This window comes from Periplaneta americana, chromosome 17 (assembly GCF_040183065.1).
Source record: "Periplaneta americana isolate PAMFEO1 chromosome 17, P.americana_PAMFEO1_priV1, whole genome shotgun sequence".
In the NCBI taxonomy this organism is placed as follows: domain Eukaryota; kingdom Metazoa; phylum Arthropoda; class Insecta; order Blattodea; family Blattidae; genus Periplaneta; species Periplaneta americana.
In genome coordinates this window covers 130,027,803-130,049,522 of record NC_091133.1, presented here as the reverse complement: position 1 = coordinate 130,049,522, position 21,720 = coordinate 130,027,803, and the positions used below count along the sequence as shown (strand labels likewise).

The window sequence follows — 21,720 nt, the reverse complement described above, 5'->3', positions numbered from 1 at the left end:
TGAACAAATTGAAATCACTTTCTCATTTAAAATTAATAATCCACAACTCATTTTGTAAACTCTCTACAACCTGTAAATGCCCTTGCCTGAAAGAATCTGTAGATGTGAAATACCTGGGAATTATTGTTGATCAGCACTTGAAATGGGATAGACAAATCACCTTTTTATGTAACAGAATACGTAAAACAATTTACAAATTTGTAAACCTTCGCCATTACTTGCCTACTCACGTATTACGTTTGGTTTATTTGGCTCTAGTTGAATCTGTTATCCAATATGGTATAATTGGATGGGGAGGCATTACAAAAACTGCTCTTTTTCCTCTAATTATGTTGCAAAAACGTATAATCAAAATTTGTTTGAAAAGGCGACTGGATTATCCAACAAATTTGATCCATTCTGAATTGAATGTTTTTAGAATTGACCAAATTTATGAATACTCTTTAATGAAATTCTATCATAAAAATAGAACGAAATTTGTAGCTCAGCCACATGATCATAATACGAGACGAAATGAAATTCTTAAATTAGTTGAACCTAAATATTTCACATCTGCTGCTTTACTACACAGTACAAATTATGGTCCACGGCTATATAATTCGATAATAAAATTTCATCCAGAATTGACTACTTTAAGCAATGAAATTTTCAGATCCAGAATTAAAAAATTTATATGACAGACTTCCCTGTATATATATTATGTACCATGTATTGTAAAACAAGTTTATTTCTATCCTAAGTGTATTTTTCTATTTTATCTTGGTTACTATGTCAACATGACTTGCACTAATTATACTACTAATAATAATTTAATATTAATCCATCAATCTAAACATCGTCTCTTTTTTCACTCAGTTATTATTAGTATTATTATTTACTAATTTTATTACAATCTTTATGTGAGCTTTTTTCTGAAGTATTTTGTCTACAAAGTATGTGTATCTATGTAACGGAACTGTCCCCGAACACGAGCTTTGCTCTTTCGGGGTATTTTAATGTAACGTTTTTATGTATATGTTATTATTAAATAAATAAATAAATAAATAAAATAAATAAATAATTTACATAACATTTTTACAGTGTTTTCTGCAGCTTGTGTACTACATAGTAAACCTACGGGTTTAAGAATATCGCAGATATAACATGAGAAAAAATACATTGAAAAAAATTGCAAAAAATGTTAAATAAAGATCAATATTTTTCTATTTCACTAGGGGTGAAATATTTAACTAAATTTTGCTTTAGTATTTACAATACACATTACTATATAACTTAAAGAAATGCAAGGTATATGAGTGAAGGTTGTAGAAAGTAATGTGCACCTGAAGAATGAGGTACACTTAGCAAAGTGGGAAAACAGGTTATCAGTTAGGGCCTTTCTTTTGCACTTGGATACGAAGCTAATTAGTTGTCTTTTATACCACTGAATTCAGAATGATTGATTGTATCACATGGCAATTTTTATTCCACTCTGAGCACTAAAAGCCTAGAAATATTGAACTAAATTTTTGTACTGAAATTTTTTAATTGCACAGGCATCACTACCCAGTTCCCTTAAAAGTGATGTACAACTAGGGTATGTGAATTTGCATAAATGCAATTGCCATACTAAGCTCTTTAGTGAAATCATCTCAGAACTAACTAGATTTGCAGTTGCCCCATCCAACTTATACTTAGTAGGGCGGTATGGATTTCGTTAGCATGTTTGACCGTGAAACGATGATGCCCGGGTTCAAATCCTGTTTGGGACAAGTTACCTGGTTGAGATTTTTTTCCGGGATTTCCCTCAGTGTGCAGAATGTGAACCAAGTGAACAATTCCACTCTTACGCGGAGTAGCTCACCGCGTGAGACAAATAGAGCTCTCCCTCTATAGGAGGAGGCCTTTGCCCTTAACGGGACATTTTTTTTTAGGCTAATCATTTCATTTCATTAAGAACAAATGTTGGGAACTTTCGGCGCTGGACTCTGGACTCATTTCGCTGGCATTATCATCTTCATTTCGTCAATATACTAGAAGAACATAGCAGTTGATAAAGCGTCGTAAAATAAACTAATGAAAACCATTATCCATCCATCCATCCATCCATCCATCCATCCATCCATCCATCCATCCATCCATCATATATCTATATATATAATTTGAACTGGTAATGGAAATTACGGGAAAACGACTGAACGGATTTTAATAAGTGATCTCTCATTTTCATGCCTGGCATCCAAAGTTTTTCGGAAAAGTAGTAGTTTTCAGTGAAATGTCAATTTTCCTACATAATTTTCCTATTTTCCAAAATCCATCTCTTGTCAGTTTTGAGAACTAATTTTATTCAATCACGGCCGACTTGATTGAATTTCAGAACAAAGCACACACTACAATAAGCAATAGGCTATTACACGAATGCCATGACCTGCAGGATTGCCGACATATTTAGAGCTCAATTCAATTTGTTATTAAAAACTGAGTCTGCAGTGTATAATTTTCTCAGTACAGCTGTGTATTGGTTATTCAAATGTACGAAACTTGAGGTGGTTTGATGACATTATTACCATTAGAAATTAAATATTATTATAGTTAATATCATGATGCATCTATTTTTTCATTAATTGTACATAATATTAATGCTATATTGATGACATGAAAGTGAAACGTTTTGAGGTTATGTAAGTAAATGTAGAGAATATCTTCATTTAGATCTTCATTTCTATAATTTACTGAGTGGCTGCTATATATAACTACAAAACTTAAGTAAGATAATAATATTGTTATTAAAAATCAAATATTTTTATACTTATTAACCCAGTGGGGTTGGGTCTTTTTCATATACTTAATGGCGGTTTGTGTAGATATTGATATGTGTCATTGTCTTCAGTATTGGCTCGAGAGAGAGCAAAAATTACAGTTCCTAAGGAAAGATCAAAAGGTATTACTTACTGATAAAATAAGAGGCCTAGAAAATTTTGTAGTCTCCAGATCATTTCAGCAAGATCTCTTAGTAGGATAAAATGATTTTACGCTCTACATTTCAAGTTCTACATGCAGCAGCTATACGAAAATGCTATTGTTCGAAAGCTTAGCAAACCTGACATTTTTTTTAACTTTTACCTACAATCCATAATGACCTGAAATAGCTACTGCTATCGTCCTGACATTGATACTTGCGTTTTCGCGTTGAAACTCAAAAACTGAAGTTGGATAGGTTCAAGAAAAAGTATTTGGCCTAAAAAAATCCATTCAGAGGGAGTATGTTTCATTATTATGGAAGCAAATAACTATCAAAAAGACAAGTAGGCCTCTTTATTGAAAATAAATCTGAAAAATTTTTATTTGAACGTCTAACGAACTTAGTTTGCAGCAGTATTTGCTGCACAAGCCACTAGTATGATTATAATCCGTGCTTCATAGAAACATATCGATTTCCTCTAAATCGGTGAATGTTAGTGAAAAAATTATTTAGGTTTTTCAAATCTCTCCTCATAACCTATTACCAGTTTAATTTTGGTGCAGAAGTTACCATCCAGTCTGTATAGTGATTAGTCAGAAATTTACATGCGACTTATAAACAATCTATTGATTGTATTGACCTAAGTGAATAAAGCAGTTAAAACGTTTGTATACGGGTTTTCATTAGTAAGACCATATATGTGCACTATTTTTCGTGAAAATTCCATAATAATTATCCGTATTTAAAATATTAAGAGAGAGTTAGGTACCTTTAATTTCTATGCACACACTATCAAAGCTGAAAATGTAACGCACTTTACTTTAAGGCAGCCGTGGCGAGAACGTGACTCGCGAGACATTGTGGCTCGCAGTGATAGCCGTGCATTTCGCTTGCTTCTAACCGCCAACCCCCATCCACTGACTCACTGGAGTCAAACTCCGTTCCATTTGTGTTTGTCTCTGACCTGCGAGTGGCATATGTCTCTCTCGAAACCATGTACGAAAGTTCCAAGTAGGATGGGAGGACGCATTTTTTTGCTGTCAATATGATGAGAATATTAAATGTATGATTTGTTCACAAGTATTACGAGGAAAACGGTTGTATAACATAAAACGGCATTATACTACATGTTACTGATGAAACATTAAAGGTAAAGTGTTATCATCATCATCATCATCATCATCATCATCATCTCTGTACGTCGACCCTTTTTCAGCAGATGTACGAATAATGTGGTTAGCTCTTCAATTTGAACTCACTGAATTACAATGTGATGTCAAATGAGAGCTAGATGTAAGGACTTGACAAATGTTGAACTTTCAAATCTTTGCCAAAAAATAAATATCCGAAGCTTCGTTCTTTCGCTTGCTCTGTTGAAGCCATGTTCGCTACAACTTACGTTTGTGAAAAATTATTTTCAACAATGAAAATAGTAAAAACCAAATTTAGATCACGACTGACAGACAAATACCTTCGTGATCAACTACGACTGGCAGTAAGTGACATAATTCCTGATTTTGAAACTTTGTCGCAGAGACATTCTGAAGACAGTTAATTTTAGATAGTGACATTGTTCATTTATTGTTCATTTCTTTCTTCGTTACACGTACTAAACATTAGTTTGTAGACTTGTGCTGTATAAAATTATATTTAAGTGCTTGACGTAAGGAAAATGAAAACCCGTTAATAAGTCAGACAGTTGCTTCACTTCCTCTTCGGGTGTCCGCCTCCCTCCATAGGTGCTATGCACGTTGCAGGTTACACAGTGGCTCGGCACACGATTACATTTTCGCCACCGCTGCTTTAAGGCAATAATCAGAACCATACGGACGTGTTACCACAACGTAGGCCTACAGTATGCGTTACTTTTGGATTACGCCTAGTGTGTTTTATGTTTCTGTAGCATTGAATTTTGTATCTTTTTGTCATGTAAACTTTGCATCACTGCAATAAGTTAATTGTTATTTATTTTTACACAAAACCTGGAGGAGCATTCATATGTTCTCTATGTAAAAATAATATTTTCTACTACTGTTTTAATTAATTAAATACCCTATTCTTAAAAAACAATGGTGAGAATTTTTTTCCTCTTATTGTCTTTATTTACTGATTTAATACTCAGATTGGTTTGCAACTACTGCTAACGCATAGAGATTAAAAAAATGACCTCTATTCTCTCTGACTAGTATATCCAAATGGAATTACATGTTCAAGATATGAATTTGAATGGTAGCTACGTTTAACCATGCATTCATTATATCTTCTCTACAGCTGTAAGAGGAATCAGTAGCAATGCTGCAGATTGTTAACCTCTCCCAAATTTTTAATATCTCAGTGGATCTTTCTCATTTTTGTACACAAATAAGTGGTATTTGGGCCTCTAATTTTGCATTAAAAATTTATAATTGTTATCCTATTACTTTATTATTTTTATAAACATAATTCGAAAGTAAATATATGATTATGTCTCGTGACGAGAATATTGTACGAAATGGAAATATAAAAATAGGAAATGTATCCTTTGAAGAGGTGGAGAAATTCAAATATCTTGAAGCAACAGCAACAAATATAAAACGTACTCAGGAGGAAATTAAACACAGAATAAATGTGGGAAATGCCTGTTATTATTCGGTTGAGAAGCTTTTATTATCCAGTCTGCTGTCAAAAAATCTGAAAGTTAGAATTTATAAAACAGTTATATTACCGGTTGTTCTGTATGGTTGTGAAACTTGGACTCTCACTTTGAGAGAGGAATATAGGTTCAGGGTGTTTGAGAATAAGGTGCTTAGGAAAATATTTGGGGCTAAGAGGGATGAAGTTACAGGAGAATGGAGAAAGTTACACAACACAGAACTGCACACATTGTATTCTTCACCTGACATAATTAGGAACATTAAATCCAGACGTTTGAGATGGGCAGGGCATGTAGCACGTATGGGCGAATCCAGAAATGCATATAGAGTGTTAGTTGGGAGGCCGGAGGGAAAAAGACCTTTGGGAAGACCGAGACGTAGATGGGAAGATAATATTAAAATGGATTTGAGGGAGGTGAGATATGATGAGAGAGAATGGGTTAATCTTGCTCAGGATAGGGACCTGCGGGCTAATGTGAGGGCGGCAATGAACCTCCGGGTTCCTTAAAAGCCAGTAAGTAAATTCGAAAGTAAAAACACTTTAGGACTAATAGTTTCTGAAAAAAGGATTTTCAAAATTAGTGTGGAATGCTTATGGACATTTGAGAATTCATTGTACACAATAGCCGAATCTGTGTATTCGAAAATCGCATCTAACGCGTGGAAACGATAATTTCTCGTGACATGAATTCGAAATTTTATTTTCTTGAATAAACTCGATTCACATAAAGAATTGTTATGGAATTACAATATATGGAAATGTGAAATATTCGCTGGAAAGCTATTTTTCGCTCGCCATATTGCCCCGGAATGTAGCAGCACATATGCACGTAATTTCAGACCGCCACATCTATTAGAACTCTTCACAGATATTTATTGGGGCCAAATGCTCTGGACCGCTGTTTCCTATTTGAGTGCAATTAGACTCAATATACGCCAGGATGGGGCTGTTATGTCCCCCCCCCGTACACCCGTTCACACACACCTCCATTGTTACCCCCTCCGCCGCTTCCACGTCTGGCATTGTGCGGTTAAATTCAGTACTGAACCGCAATATAATTATTCTGCTACCTCGAATCAAAACGTTGAATGGAGGAACTCCATTATGTGTAACTTGTAATACAGGCCCGCCTGGCTGTGGCCTATGCGGGATCGATAGGGAGGCCGCAGGCAGTTCGGCGTGCTGCAGAGCGAGCGAAAGAATGAGAAGAAGGTGCAGTGTGCTAATATTCACGGCGAGAATTCCTCTTACTTAACTGTAATCGTTGGTATGATTGGCCTGCAGCATACAGCAAAGCTAGACAGGCGTCCGCTCGTGATATACACAAGGACCAATATAGTTCTCAAAGTGTAGAGTCCAAAGGTCGGTTTAAGTTGGTACAGTGTGATTAAACAAAAGGCGAAAGACTGCGCTACTGATCACTAGACACCGGAACAATATGAAGACAATATTGGCAAAATATGAAATAAATGTTTCAATGTTATTTTTTTCCTTCCTAAACACCTTGGAGCAAGTCTACATCGTTATTTAAAAAAAAATAAAATAAAAATAAAAAAAAAATAAAAAAAAATAATAAAAAAGCCTTCAAAGTTAAGGTTTAGTGTAGATTTAGTATGCCACGGAATAAAACACAATAAATCAACATAATTAAAAAGTGGAGAAGATAATGGAGAAAAAATGGGAGTATAAGGGTACAGTGCATCAATTATTCATAGATTTCAAAAAAGCATATGACTCGGTTAAGAGAGAAGTTTTATATGATATTCTTATTGAATTTGGTATTCCCAAGAAACTAGCTCGATTAATTAAAATGTGTCTCAGTGAAAAGTCCAGCAGAGTCCGTATAGGTCAGTTTCTGTGAGATGCGTTTCCAATTCACTGTGGGCTAAAGCAAGGAGATGCACTATCACCTTTACTTTTTAACTTGGCTCTAGAGTATGCCATTAGGAAAGTCCAGGATAACAGAGAGGGTTTGGAATTGAACGGGTTACATCAGCTGCTTGTCTATGCGGATGACGTGAATATGTTAGGAGAAAATCCACAAACGATTAGGGAAAGCACGAGAATTTTACTTGAAGCAAGTAATGAGAGAGGTTTGGAAGTAAATCCCGAAAAGATAAAGTCTATGATTCTGTCTCGTGACGAGAATATTTTTATGATTAATAGATATACAGGGTGTTTCCCGGCTAGTGTGACAAACTTTCAGGGATGATGGGGAATGGCACATGTATCAATTTGGGATAAGGAACCCTGGTCCGGAAATGACTGAGTCGAAAGTTATAAGCAAAAATAGTTAGGATATAGGAAGGTCATTTAGTTATTGCTACTAAGATTAGTAGTCGACCAATTATTGAGCCTTGTGGAACACCATATTGTATACTGGAGAGACTTGACCAATTTTCACCTATTGAGACTAATTGCCTTCTGTCATGAAGATAGGTTCTAAAAATATTTAGTGTATTCCCTCGAATACCATAAAATTCTAATTTTGATAATTTTCTATAAGGAGCCTATGTGTGACGGGGCCATTAGATCTTTAGATTCTGATTTTTTCACAAAACGACAAAAAGTCTCATAAAACGTAATTTCGCTCTTATTTCGAAGAAACACGTACGTTTCTCATTTTGTACTCGATTTCGAATTTTAAAACGGTTTAAAAAAATACTGTAGTTTACTTAACATACTTTTAAAATGATTTCTTCTTTTCATTCACGTAAGAAAAAAATATCAGGACATGCTAAAATGCTTGTTTTATCCCACAGTTTGTTGGTCATACGGGGACAACAACCCTAACGTGATATTCTTTCGGGGAGAAATTTGAATTTTATGTATTTAAATAACAATGCTGCCTGACTGTATAGATCATATCTGCACAAACAGCGCTCAACGAGCGCGCGCGCTCCTTCGGAGCAGGAGAGCCGTGTTTTCCGCTCGCCGAAAGGGAGAGGAAGATACGTCAGAGTGACATAGACTTGCTATAGATAGAGGAGAGGGAAACGACCACTCAGTTATCTAGTGGAGTGCAGTGTGTAGGCCTATTCTCAGTAACTGTTTCACCTTGCTTACCTACTGCTACAGTACAGTATGGAGGAACATAACATTTAACGATTTACAGCTCCAACTTATCGATCTTCAATGTGACCTAAAGGCTAAAGATCCTTTGAATACTACTACTAGCCTGGTTGAGTTTTACAAGACTAAACATTAGCAATAATATCCACGACTACACAGGCTGGCTGTGAAAATGATTGCTATGTTTGGCTCAACATTTATATTTGTGAGCATTTTTTTTCTTTAGTCAACTTTAATAAGGCAGACATCTATCATCTGTAACTGATGTTTCATTACGATCAGTAGGCTACTGTTCCTTTCAGCTGCCAACAGCATAAAACCCCGTTTTGATGTACTGATAAATAAAAATATAACAAAATGATATTGTACATTTAAGTAGCTAGAGAATTTCTATTATTTCTGTAAAATAAATATTTCTTTATTAATTAATAGTAGTCCAAGATAGTTTTGCAAACACTGAACGGGAATTCATTTCATAAACACTCGTAATGGTACTTCCTTTTGTGTATATTTTGTACGAGATCATCCCTTCTTCCAGTCCATCATTATACGGAGCGCAGCTAATACCTGCATTCCGCTAATGAGCTGTGAGCCGGCTCGGAGAGCGCAAACCTTGTGCAGGCTTGGTATAGATTTATTTTATTTTAGTGGGTTATTTTACGACGCTTTATCAACAGCTCAGGTTATTTAGCGTCTGAATGAGATGAAGGTGATAATGCTGGTGAAATGAGTCCGGGGTCCAGCACCTAAAGTTACCCAGCATTTGCCCATCTTGGGTTGAGGGAAAACCCCGGAAAAAACCTCAACCAAGTAACTTGCACCGACCGGGAATCGAACCCGGGCCACCTGGTTTCGCGGCCAGACGCGCTGACAGTTACTCCACACCTGGTATAGATGATACAGAGTCATTTAAAAGTAGATTGAAATAGATCGTCTTTTGAGTCCGTCGTTCTCGGCAATGAAGCTTTCACTTACGCACTGTTGAGGTCATTAGACGCGATAGAGCTCAACATTTGCAAATTTGATAATTATTATGATGTTAAAAATAAATCATTTTGTCCCAGGCCTCATTAATGTTAATGAAATATGGAAAGTGGCCAAGTTGCATGATACATGCTACGTGATGTCTTGGTATTGTGTGTGTGCGACTTTCCAAGTCAATTTTAAAGTGATTAAATATGAAACACACACAAACACAGTCAAGAAACACGCGAGTTACGCCGCTCCGTCCGCGTAATTGTTTGAAAGCTCTCGGGGTAATCGGCGGGGAGGACGGGGCAGGGGGCGATTAATTATGTGGCTTCTCGGCGGGGGCAATTATTCGCGAAGAAAATTTGTTAGCCCCGACTATCATCATAATCGTCATGAGCAACGATAGATTTTTTGTCCTTTCAGAAGCATTAAGAAAAACGAACAGAAAACGCAACTCTCGTACTGAGTAGCAACTAATCAATTTCCAGCCAGCCGCTTTGACACGCGAGATCTCTGCAAGTCGAACATCAGTCGTTCGAAATATCCGCAATCAACAGTGAATTAAGAAAATTGGAATGGAGCACACTTCGCCTGCTGTGGCCTGGTTAGATGGCCGAAACCTATTTTGTAGCCTTAGTTGAAGTAACATTGAAATCCCGTTTATTGCAAGTGTGAAAAATCTGGACGTTCATATCGGTGAACACTTAAACTGGGCCACGCAGACTAAACACATAGGTTATGAAAAAAAAAGTATTTATTGTACTGCACTCCCTTCGACGAATAAAAAATTTATTTCTTTTTAAATCAAAACAAATCTTAGTCCACACACTTATCATGCCACAGTTCGATTATTGCGAAGTTCTATTAAGTGATCTCAGCCATGATCTGTCTAAAAAATTACAAGATGTCCATTATGTCTGTGTTCGGTTTATATTAACTAGTGGCTTGTGCAGCAAATGCTGCAAACTAAGTTCATTAGACGTTGAGATAAACATTTTTAAGATTTATTTTCAATGAAGAATACCAGACATTCTGAAAGTTATTTGCTTCCATAATAATGAAAGATACTCTCTCTCGAGCCAATACTGAAGAGAACCACGCATATAAATATCTACACCACACCGCCATTAAATATACGAAAAAGACCCAACCCCTCTTGATTAATAACTACCGGTATAAAAATATTTGATTTTTAATAATAGTGTTATCTTACGTAAGTTTTATGGCTTTCAGTAACATATACTATATATACTATATAGCCGCCACTCAGTAAAATATAGAAATCAAAATTTAATTTAAGTTATTCTCTACATCTACTTATATAACCCCAAAACGTTTCACTTTCATATCATCAATATAGCATTAATATGTATAATTAATGAAAAGTAGTCGCATCATGGCATTAACTACAATAATATTTAATTTCTAATGGTAATAATGTCATCAAACCACCTCAAGTTTTGTAGTTTTTAATATCCAATACACAGCTGTACCCAAAAAATTACACACCACAGAATCGAACCTGTAAATTATTTTTAGTAAGTTAAGTTTTTAATAACCAATTTAATTTGAGCTCTAAATATGTCAGAATTCTTGCAGATCATGGCCTTCGTGTAATATTGTTTACTGTAGTGTGTGTTTTGTTTTATTCTGAAATGCAATTAGCTAGTTCTCAAAACTGACGACAGATGGATTTTGGAAAATAGGAAAATTATGTTGAAAAATTGACATTTCACTGAAAACTACTATTTTTCCGAAAAACTTTGAGTTCCAAGATTCAAAATGAGGGGTCATTTATTAAAATCCGTTCAGCCGTTTTCCTGTAATTTCCATTACCAATGTACCAGTTCAAATTATATATAGGCTATAGATATTCGACTCTATGATCATATCTCACCGTCTTTCAATGAATTGTCTTGGCTCCGGCTGGCTGACAGACTCAGTCTGCATTGCCTTCCTCTTCTCTATCAGATTTTGCACACATCAACCCCTGAATACCTTGCATCACGTTTTCATAATCTATCCACACATTATAATCTGTACACAACACGACAGCCTGTTATTCCTCTTCTTTTAGAATAGACACCGTCCGTTCTTGACATTGATTACCTCCAGATGTTAAGGGTTGCCTGACCTTAAACACTTTCAAGATCAAAGTGAAATATTTTATTTTAGAACGCATCGTGTTCCGTGGTATATGAGGCGCTCAGAAGTCAATATGATTAACTCCTTTCCCAAAGATTTTGAGATATTCAAGGTTAAAGTTGAATACACACAATTGATTCTGTGTTGTAGTCAAGAAGAATATTGCATTTTGTGGGCTTTTTACTGAACTATGGAGTTAATCACTTTGACCACTGAAAATATGGTCAATTTAATACATTGCAACTTAGAAACTCTGAAATAACCAAAAGTGGAGTTAATCATGTTGATTTCTGAACGCCTCATATATTAAAGTTAACAATTGAAGTTTAAAGAAAATGAAAATTTGAAATATAAAGCATGATAAGTGTAAGTAAGCTTTACAGGCGGCTGTGCCTGAAAGCCAGATTTATGTAACACACGTCAATATTCGTTAACAGAAAACCACAAATTTAAGTCTCACTGATCTTGGTGTGCACTCAATGTTGGGTTTCTGACGTCTTGTCATTTCTCTTCGACGTCCCGTCCCCTAACAATTTTCCCTTGAAATTATTAAACTTCTAAGTTACTCAAAAGGGCTTTCGCTCAAAATAAACACATTAAAATTTGTTGTCCCTCGAAAAATGTTTCGCGGGTGAAAGGTTCAACAATTAGAAAATGACGGAGTGAGTAAAGAAATTATGAGTTGAGACAATGACGGGGTAGATGATGGAGACCGACACAGTAATGAGTGAATGAGGGGGTGAAGATTGGCTGAAGGGGTGAATTATTTAATTATTTATTTATTTATTTAATTATTTATTTATTTATTTGACCTGGTAGAGATAAGGCCATCAGGCCTTCTCTTACCCTGTACCAGGGGATTACAGCTACAATATTAAGAATACAATTACAATTAATATTAAATTTACAGATACAATAAAAATCAAAGTACTAAAAGATTAACTGATTAATAAAAGCTAGACAGTTTATTGTAAAAGTTAAGAAGAGAGAAGCATTTCTTTTATTGATTAAGTACAAATTAAACCTACTCTACGCAATAAGAAAATGTTTAATAAGCTTGCTTTTGAACGCTACTAAATTCCGACAGTCTCTGAAGTCACTGGGTAGGGTATTCCACAAGCGCGAGAGCGAGATTGTGTATGATGATGAATACGATGATGTCTTATGTGTTGGTATGGCTAGTATGCGGCTATTTTGCGTGCGTGTGAAGAGATTATGATATGATGACAGGTAACTGAAACGGGAGGCAAGGTAGGTAGGTGTAGAGGTTTGAAGGACTTGGAAAAGGAGAACTAGAGAATGAAAATTTCTACGTTCGTTAAGCCGTAGCCAGTTTAGAGTTTGGAAGGATGGGGTAATGTGGTCAGCGCGACGGACATCGCAGACGAAGCGAACACAAGAATTATGAACACGTTGTAATTTTTGCGACTGGTTGACATTGAGGTCAGTCAGTAGAAAATCACAATAATCGAAGTGGGGCATTACTAGTGTTTCCACTAGTATTTTCTTCAGTGATAGCGGAAGGAATTTTCGAATGCTGTTTAAGGAATTAAGGGATGGGTAAGAAAATGAGTTGAGGAAATGACGGGTTTGATGATGGTGTTTTTCACAGTTATGGATGAATGACTGGGTGAGGGAGTGACGGAGTTGATAGGGTGGTGAGTGATAAGTTAGACAGTGGCAAGAGCTGCAGAGCGACACGATGAATAAGGGAGTGAGAGATCGATTCTGAGTGATGAATTGTGAAGGACATTTAAAAATGTGTTTTTCGCCGAACTGCTTTTAGTTTGCATTTAGTTTCTGTCTGCAGAATGAAGGCCTGGGATGCATGAACATTCTGGATATTTTCGACAGTCACTTATACGCGCTTAAAGAAAGTTTCGAAAGACTTATAGTAAAACATTTCCTCCTTCACTGAAGCCCTTGTCTGCTATGAAGCTATGCAGAAAAAGTGGAATCCATCAGACAGGCTTTTGTTACGAAGTCGGCAAGCCTGTCGAGAGCTGAGAGCCTCCCCTTGCTCTATATGCTGCCTCGCCGTGTTTTATGTTTGCTACTGCCTTACAGATATATGAATATCAGGAATATTACTGTTGTCAAAATCGATATCATTACAGCAAAAGAACCGCATTATGGTTTCTTTTGTTTTTATAAGCAATGTGTTACCATGACTGCAATATTGCGCTTTTTAAGAACCCCAATACTCTCATATTCCTTCATGAATAGGCTTCGTAATTCAGCTACATGTTAGCTGGATTGGAGTTGCCTCATTCCAAGTTTAGTATCCCACCTTCCTCAAATCCATCTTAATATTATCTTCCCATCTACGTCTCGGCCTCTCCAAAGATCATTTTCCCTCCGGCCTCCCAACTAACACTCCATATCCATTTTGGATTCGCCCATACGTGCTACATGCCCTGCCCATCTCAAACGTCTGGATTTAATGTTTCTAATTTTGTCAGGTGAAGAATACAATGCGTGCAGTTATGTGTTGTGTAACTGTCTCCATTCTCCTGTAATTGCATCCCTCTTAGCCCCAAATATTTTCCTAAGCACCTTATTCTCAAACACCCTTATCTGTGTTCCTCTCTCAAAGTGAGAGTCCAAGTTTCACAACCATACAGGACAACCGGTAATATAACTGTTTTATAAATTCTAACTTTCAGATTTTTTGACATAGACTGGATGATAAAAGCTTCTCAGCCGAATAATAACAGGTATTTCCCATATTTATTCTGTGTTTAATTTCCTCCCGAGTGTCATTTATATTTGTTACTGTTGCTCCCAGGTATTTCAATTTTTCCACCTCTTCAAAGGATAAATTTCCAATTTTTATATTTTCATTTCGTACAATATTCTTGTCACGAGACATAATCATATACTTTGTCTTTTCGGGATTTACTTCCAAACCTGTTTCTTTACTTGGTTCAAGTAAAATTCCTGTATTTTCCCTAATCGTTTGTGGATTTTCTCCTAACATATTCACGTCATCCGCATAGACGAGCAGCTGATGTAACCCGTTCAATTCCAAACTCTCTCTGTTATCCTGGACTTTCCTAATGGCATACTCTAGAGCAGAGTTAAAAAGTAAAGGTGACAGTGCATCTCCTTGCTTTAGCCCGCAGTGAAATGGAACCGCATCTGACAGAAACTGACCTAGACGGAGTCTGCTGTACGTTTCACTGATTAATTAATCGAACTAGTTTCTTGGGAATACCACATTCAATAAGAATATCTCTCTTAACCGAGTCATATGCCTTTTTTAAATCTATGAATAACTGATGCATTGTACCCTTACAGTCCCATTTTTTCCTCCATTATCTGTCGAATACAAAATATCAATAATAAAATAAAAAATAATGAAGTATGCAGTACACTATTTTAAAGAGGAAAAACGAAAAAATATATTGGAAAAATAAAAATAAGTCAAAATTTTGACCAATAATCCAATTCCATTTCCGCACAAGTCTCACTAATGTCAAAACGAAAAATTAAAAATGTAGGTATATAGTTGAAAGGCAAACATTAATTGGGCCGTGAAATGCATACAAGAAATTTGTAATCGTGAAACTTTCCGAGCTTTGAGTTGATTCCCGGGTCGAGTCAACCCACCCTCGTCGTATCCGATGCGTACAGTTGGATTTGCACTTCTTGCTGGTAATGTATCCAATCCCCTTGTCATATTGTCCGCAGCATAAATTTATGAGGATTGAAATCTTTTCATAAAACAATGTGAACCCTGTATTATTTCCTCGCTGCTTGTTCAACCCTGTATATAATGCCATCGTAGATTTCTCGTAGTTCTTTGATATGCGGGAATTGCCACCCTCCACACTTAAATATTTCCTTCACGAAGAGTTGGATATATTCCCATTTCACATATGAAATACGTACCCACGTCTCAGATGTGCATATGGGTGGGTCTACTGTGCAGAGCCGGTTCCGCGCCGAATGGGTACTGAAGAGGAAAAACTTGGGTGCGAGATTTGAATAGAGCTGAATGGCGCAAAAGCATTCGATCGTGCTTGAAGCGTCCCTCCCCCCGAAACCCCTAAATCCTCCAAGAATTAAAAGCCCCTCTCGATTTTTTGCCCTCCCTCGTGTATTTCTTGCTCCTATATGGATGAATAGAAGGATTGAAGTGAAAGGAGTGTGTACGATGTTTGACTAAGGAGGTGATAATGCAGGTTTTTCAGCCTCGGGCACATTGGATTGATCTCGTGCTGATCCCGACGTCAGGGGTGGACATTGTAACGATGGAATTCGTGGCCTACTATTTTATGTCATGTTTTGATGCTCGTCCGTAGTATGCGGTGACATTGATGGATGAAAGGGCGGTTAATAGAAAACATGTTGTGATGCATAGCGTGTAGCCTACATTTCTTCACGAGAGGCTTCAGTGTAACAGTTGTCTGGTTTCAGTTAGGAAACTGAAAATTCTGAAACAAGATTATACAACGAGAAACAAATAGTACAAATCACTTCCAAGATTTCAAGTCTCTGTTGGATAAAAAAATAAGACGTTAAAAAAAGAAACCATTAGAAAATCAGGCAGTATTCAATACAAGTAAAAATCAACGAAAAATAGAAGTGAACAGTGAGTTGTCCATTTCAATGTAACAAAGCATAACATAGTTTAAGAAGTTCTCGGTTCGACGAATCCTGTTCATCTCGCAGTGTCTATTGTGAAGGCTGGTTCACAATAAACTGGGAAAGGAAACGACAACGAGAACGAGAACGGAAATAATTTTAAAATAAATGTATTTAAATGTATCTACAACAGTCAATTGTGAATGCTCACATTTAAATACATTTAGTTTAACATTATTTCCGTTCTCGTTTTCGTTTCCGTTACCGGTTTATTGTGAACCAGCCTTTACTCTGGCGTTTAAGAATGCGGAGAGCAGAGGATACCGATAGCTGATATCTAACACAGCGTTATAATATTACTTCGGTGCTAATTTGTTTTTGAGAAACTTTAATTCCTAGTTTTATGACATTTAAGGGGGAAAGTACACCATTGGCCTGAAAAAAATGAGTGAAATTCAGTTTTCTCATATCTCAACTACTATAAAAGCTATATAAACAAAACTTTTCATGCTTAATATACATACATTACACTTTATAAAACACTATTCAGAATATTAAAATGGCTATTTATTTTTATTTATTTGAATATACAATTTCTTGAACCCTATTTTACCCGAAAGTACATTAGGGTTATACTTATAGCCTGAGTTTATATTATTATAATGAGAATTAATTTGACGTGGATAACCCAGTCTTGCTACTTAAAATTAACACATATCTACTACAATAATTTGAATTATTTACAGGTTCTTAAATTAATTACATATAAAATTACATTGACGTGGGTAACCCACTTCCAAAAAAATATTTTCCATTATTCACTCATTAAAGCGACTGAAGCACTTTCTTCCTGATAAATTAAAATTAATCCTTGTACAAATACTCGTGATGCCACACTTTGACTACTGCGATATTATATTAAGTAACCTAAATGCAAATTTGAGCAACAGGCTACAACGTGTGCATAATGCGTGTGTCCGTTATATTTGCAATATTCGTAAGTATGATCATGTTTCCCCGTCTTTCCAAACTCTGTCTTGGCTAAGGCTAAGCGATCGACGAGCCCTGCATTCTCTTGTTCTCTCATTTCAAATTCTGCGCACCGCTACCCCAATCTATTTGGCTTCTCGTTTTCAAAATTTATCCGCATATCATCAGCTAAGTACAAGATCTCATCATAACAATTTACTCATTATACCCTACCACAAGACATCTTTACATTCTTCATCCTATACAGTTTCAGTTGCTAGAAATTGAAACTCGCTACCGAGTGATGTAAGGGGTTGTTGGACAATAATTTCATTTAGGTCAAAATTACATAAATTCTTACTTAACAGATGAATTGCTGATTAATATGTGTTACTTATAATGAAACTAACATCTGTCCATTCTTATTATTATTATCATTAATTTCTCTAAATAGATTTACAAAACCTCTAATGGCAATTACATTAATATTCTCATTATAGAAATAGAAATATATATATTCTCCCTGTAACATAGTCCTAGTAAGGTTATATTGAATTAAATTTTCATCATTTTACTAGCTATTTCAAATATTAAATTAATTATAATTGATTGAATTAAATTGGCTCATAAATTAAGTTACTACTTTACCTTATAGATTTATCTAAATTTAAATAAATGTGTAGTGAAGATTATTGCTGGAGAACCTTTTAAGTGTAATGAAAATATTTGTAATTTAAATTTATGTATTGTATTGATTAAGGCTGGTTGAGTGGAAGAGAAGGCCTTATGGCCTTAACTCTGCCAGCGAAAACATTATTATTATTATTATTATTATTATTATTATTAGTCTTGCTACTTAAAATTAACACGTATATACTACAATAATTTGAATTGTTTACAAGTTCTTAAATATATTCCATATAGACTTACATTGACGTGGGTTACCCAGTCTTGCTATTTACAATTAGCAATTATATATACTACAATAATTTGAATTATTTACAAGTTCTTAAATATATTACATATAAAATTACAAAACTCTTTATAGCAGCACGTTTTTGTGAACACTTTGAATAATGGTTTATCATATATTATATTACAAAAATGTAAATGTCCGACCAAAATAAATCTTTTGTTTTCGAACACTGGACAATGAAACAGAAGGTGATCCACAGTCTGCTCTTCCTCACAGATACATAAATAGCCATTGCCCTTATGCAATTTAAATCGTTCTAGGTAAGCCCCAAATTTCCCATGACCCGATAAAAATTGTGTTAATATAAAATCTGGTATAATTTGGTTTCTATTTAAGCGGGTGTCGACGCTAGGAAAGAAGATTTCTCTCGTAGCTGAACCCTTTGTACTGCACAGCCACTGATTGTTCCATCTATTTATTATGTGCTCATTTATTTTTCTTTTTGCATATGAATAAGGACATAGACTATAGCTCAAATTTAAGTTCGAAACTGCAGCACTCTTTGCCAGTTCATCAGCCCTTTCATTTCCTTCTGTTCCACTGTGTCCTCGCACCCACGAGAAACTAATGTGTTTGCCGCAATGTATTACATTTCCTCTGATTTCCACTGCCAGAGGATTTAATATTAAAATGGCTAATAATTATCTGTAAAAATAATATCAAATTTGCATACATTTTTTTCCAACCATAAAGCATTTATATAATGAAATATACAATTAAATATCTGATCGTCCAAAAAGTAAGTCTACCTCGGACCGTGTACAGAAAGAAAACACAATTTAATGGAAAGACTTATTGGGACAGGTATAGGAATTGAGTAATTTTTTACGACCCTTATAACATTTCTATCTGCCTCCATGAGAATGTTTGCCTGTGAGTAAGTGTGGCATCAGGTCAGCACGCTGAGTGACAAACGTCAAAATCTGTGGCACTGTCCAGGCACGCTGTAATCCGTCAGCTTGGCGTTACGTCCCCTCTGCGCGCAACCCAAGCCTGTAACTAGGTCACTGCCAGGCTTGTGGGGTTATCTCAAGCAGGGCTATAACATTACGTCACCACGTCGTCATATCTTCATCTGGACTCGATTTGGTCGTTACGCTGGTGGTGATAATTTCGTGCAGCGAATTAATTAGTCATGGTGGAATAATTCGTGCGCTATTATCATAATCGTTCAGGACTGCAGGAAGCGGTGTAATATCACTTCCAAGTAAGAAAAGAATTGCACTATTAATATTGCCTATTTACAACATCTTGCAAAATGCCCTGCTCTGAAATCTTTCAAGGCAGTCGACCGCTACTGGGAAGCCAGACCCTGGACTTTCCCTCAGTCAGTGATTGTAAATATCATGTACTAGCCATTAGACAAACAAATAAATAAATAAATAAATAAACAAAAAAACAAACAAATAAATAAACAAAAAAACAAATAAATAAATAAAGAAACAAAGAAACAAAAAACAAATAAATAAATAAACAAAGAAACAAATAAACAATAAACAAATAAATAAATAAATAAATACATAAATAAACAAAGAAACAAATAAATAAATAAATAAACAAAAAAACAAATAAATAAATAAAGAAACAAAGAAACAAAAAAACAAATAAATAAATAAACAAAGAAACAAATAAACAATAAACAAATAAATAAATAAATGCATAAATAAACAAAGAAACAAATAAACAAATAAATAAATAAACAAACAAACAAATAAACAATAAAACAAAGAAACAAACAAACAAATAAATAAACAATGAAACAAAGAAACAAATAAACAAATAAATAAATAAACAAAGAAACAAATAAATAAATAAATAAACAAAGAAACAAACAAACAAATAAACAAATAATTAAATAAATAAACAAAGAAACAAATAAATAAATAAATAAACAAAGAAACAAATAAACAAATAAAAAATAAACAAATAAATAAACAAAGAAACAAAGAAACAAATAAATAAATAAACAAATTAACAAATTAACAATAAACAAATAAATAAATAAACAAAGAAACAAAGAAACAAATAAATAAATAAACAAATAAACAAATTAACAATAAACAAATAAATAAATAAACAAATAAAAATAAATAAATAAACAAAGAAACAAAGAAACAAATAAACAAATAATTAAATAAATAAACAAAGAAACAAATAAACAAATAAATAAATAAACAATGAAACAAATAAACAAATAAATAAATAAACAAAGAAACAAATAAATAAATAAACAAATAAACAAATTAACAATAAACAAATAAATACATAAACAAATAAAAAATAAATAAATAAACAAAGAAACAAATAAACAAATAATTAAATAAATAAACAAAGAAACAAACAAATAAATAAATAAACAGAGAAACAAATATCAAATAAATAAATAAACAAAGAGACAAATAAACAAATAAATAAATAAACAAATAAATAAATAAACAAAGAAACAAATAAACAAATAAATAAACAAAGAAACAAATAAATAAATAAACAAAAACAAATAAACAAATAAATATATAAACAAAGAAACAAATAAACAAATAAATAAATAAACACAGAAACAAATAAACAAATAAATAAATAAATAAATAAACAAAGAAGCAAAGAAACAAAGAAACAAATAAATAAATAAATAAACAAAGAAACAAATAAATAAATAAATAAACAAACAAAGAAACAAATAAACAAACAAAGAAATAAACAAATAAACAAATAAATAAATAAATAAACAAAAAAGCAAAGAAACAAATAAACAAATAAATAAAGAAACAAACAAACGAACGAACAAACAAACAAACAATCAAACAAACAAAGTAAACAAAATAAACTAAATAAATACATAAATTAAAAAATAACTAAATAACATAATGGGCTATTCCATCTCAAATCGACCGAAATATAGAGAAAATTGACCTTGCAATTTTTAAATACAATGAAACTTTTTTTGTACGTAGAGAACTGTGATACAATGGTTTGTGCAACGTGAAAGCGTTCGACGGAGTGGACAGGACTATCATGGTAGATGAACTACGCCGCATACTTGGAGAGGAAAACCCGAACCTGCCACTCATAGAGAACATCCTGCGTGTCAACCTACTAACGGTTAGCGACAAAGTGAGTCACTCCAGACCTATTACCCAGACGAATGGCGTTCTCCAGGGGGACCCTCTTAGCCCGATAATGTTTAACCTGCTAACACACGATGTCATACAAGAGGTAGCAGTAAACCTACCTATGTTCCTGTATGCAGACGACATGGTTATGATGTCGAGCAACAGAGAGGCATTACAGGAAGGGCTTAACAGACTCCATGTATGGTCAAGAAGGAATGGCCTAGATATAAATACAGGGAAAACAAAGGTCATGAAGTTCAGAAAAGGCGGAAACGTCTCCAGATCGGACATCTTCGCATATGCTAATGTTA

The 21,720-nt window shown here is 34.5% G+C and overlaps 1 protein-coding gene across 2 annotated transcripts in view; it reads left to right on the top strand.

Moving 5' to 3' along the window:
* LOC138693018 (discoidin domain-containing receptor 2-like) overlaps positions 1 to 21,720 on the top strand; it is a 1,708,097-nt gene that overhangs the window by 365,015 nt on the left and 1,321,362 nt on the right. The gene's annotated exons all lie outside the window — the stretch shown is intronic.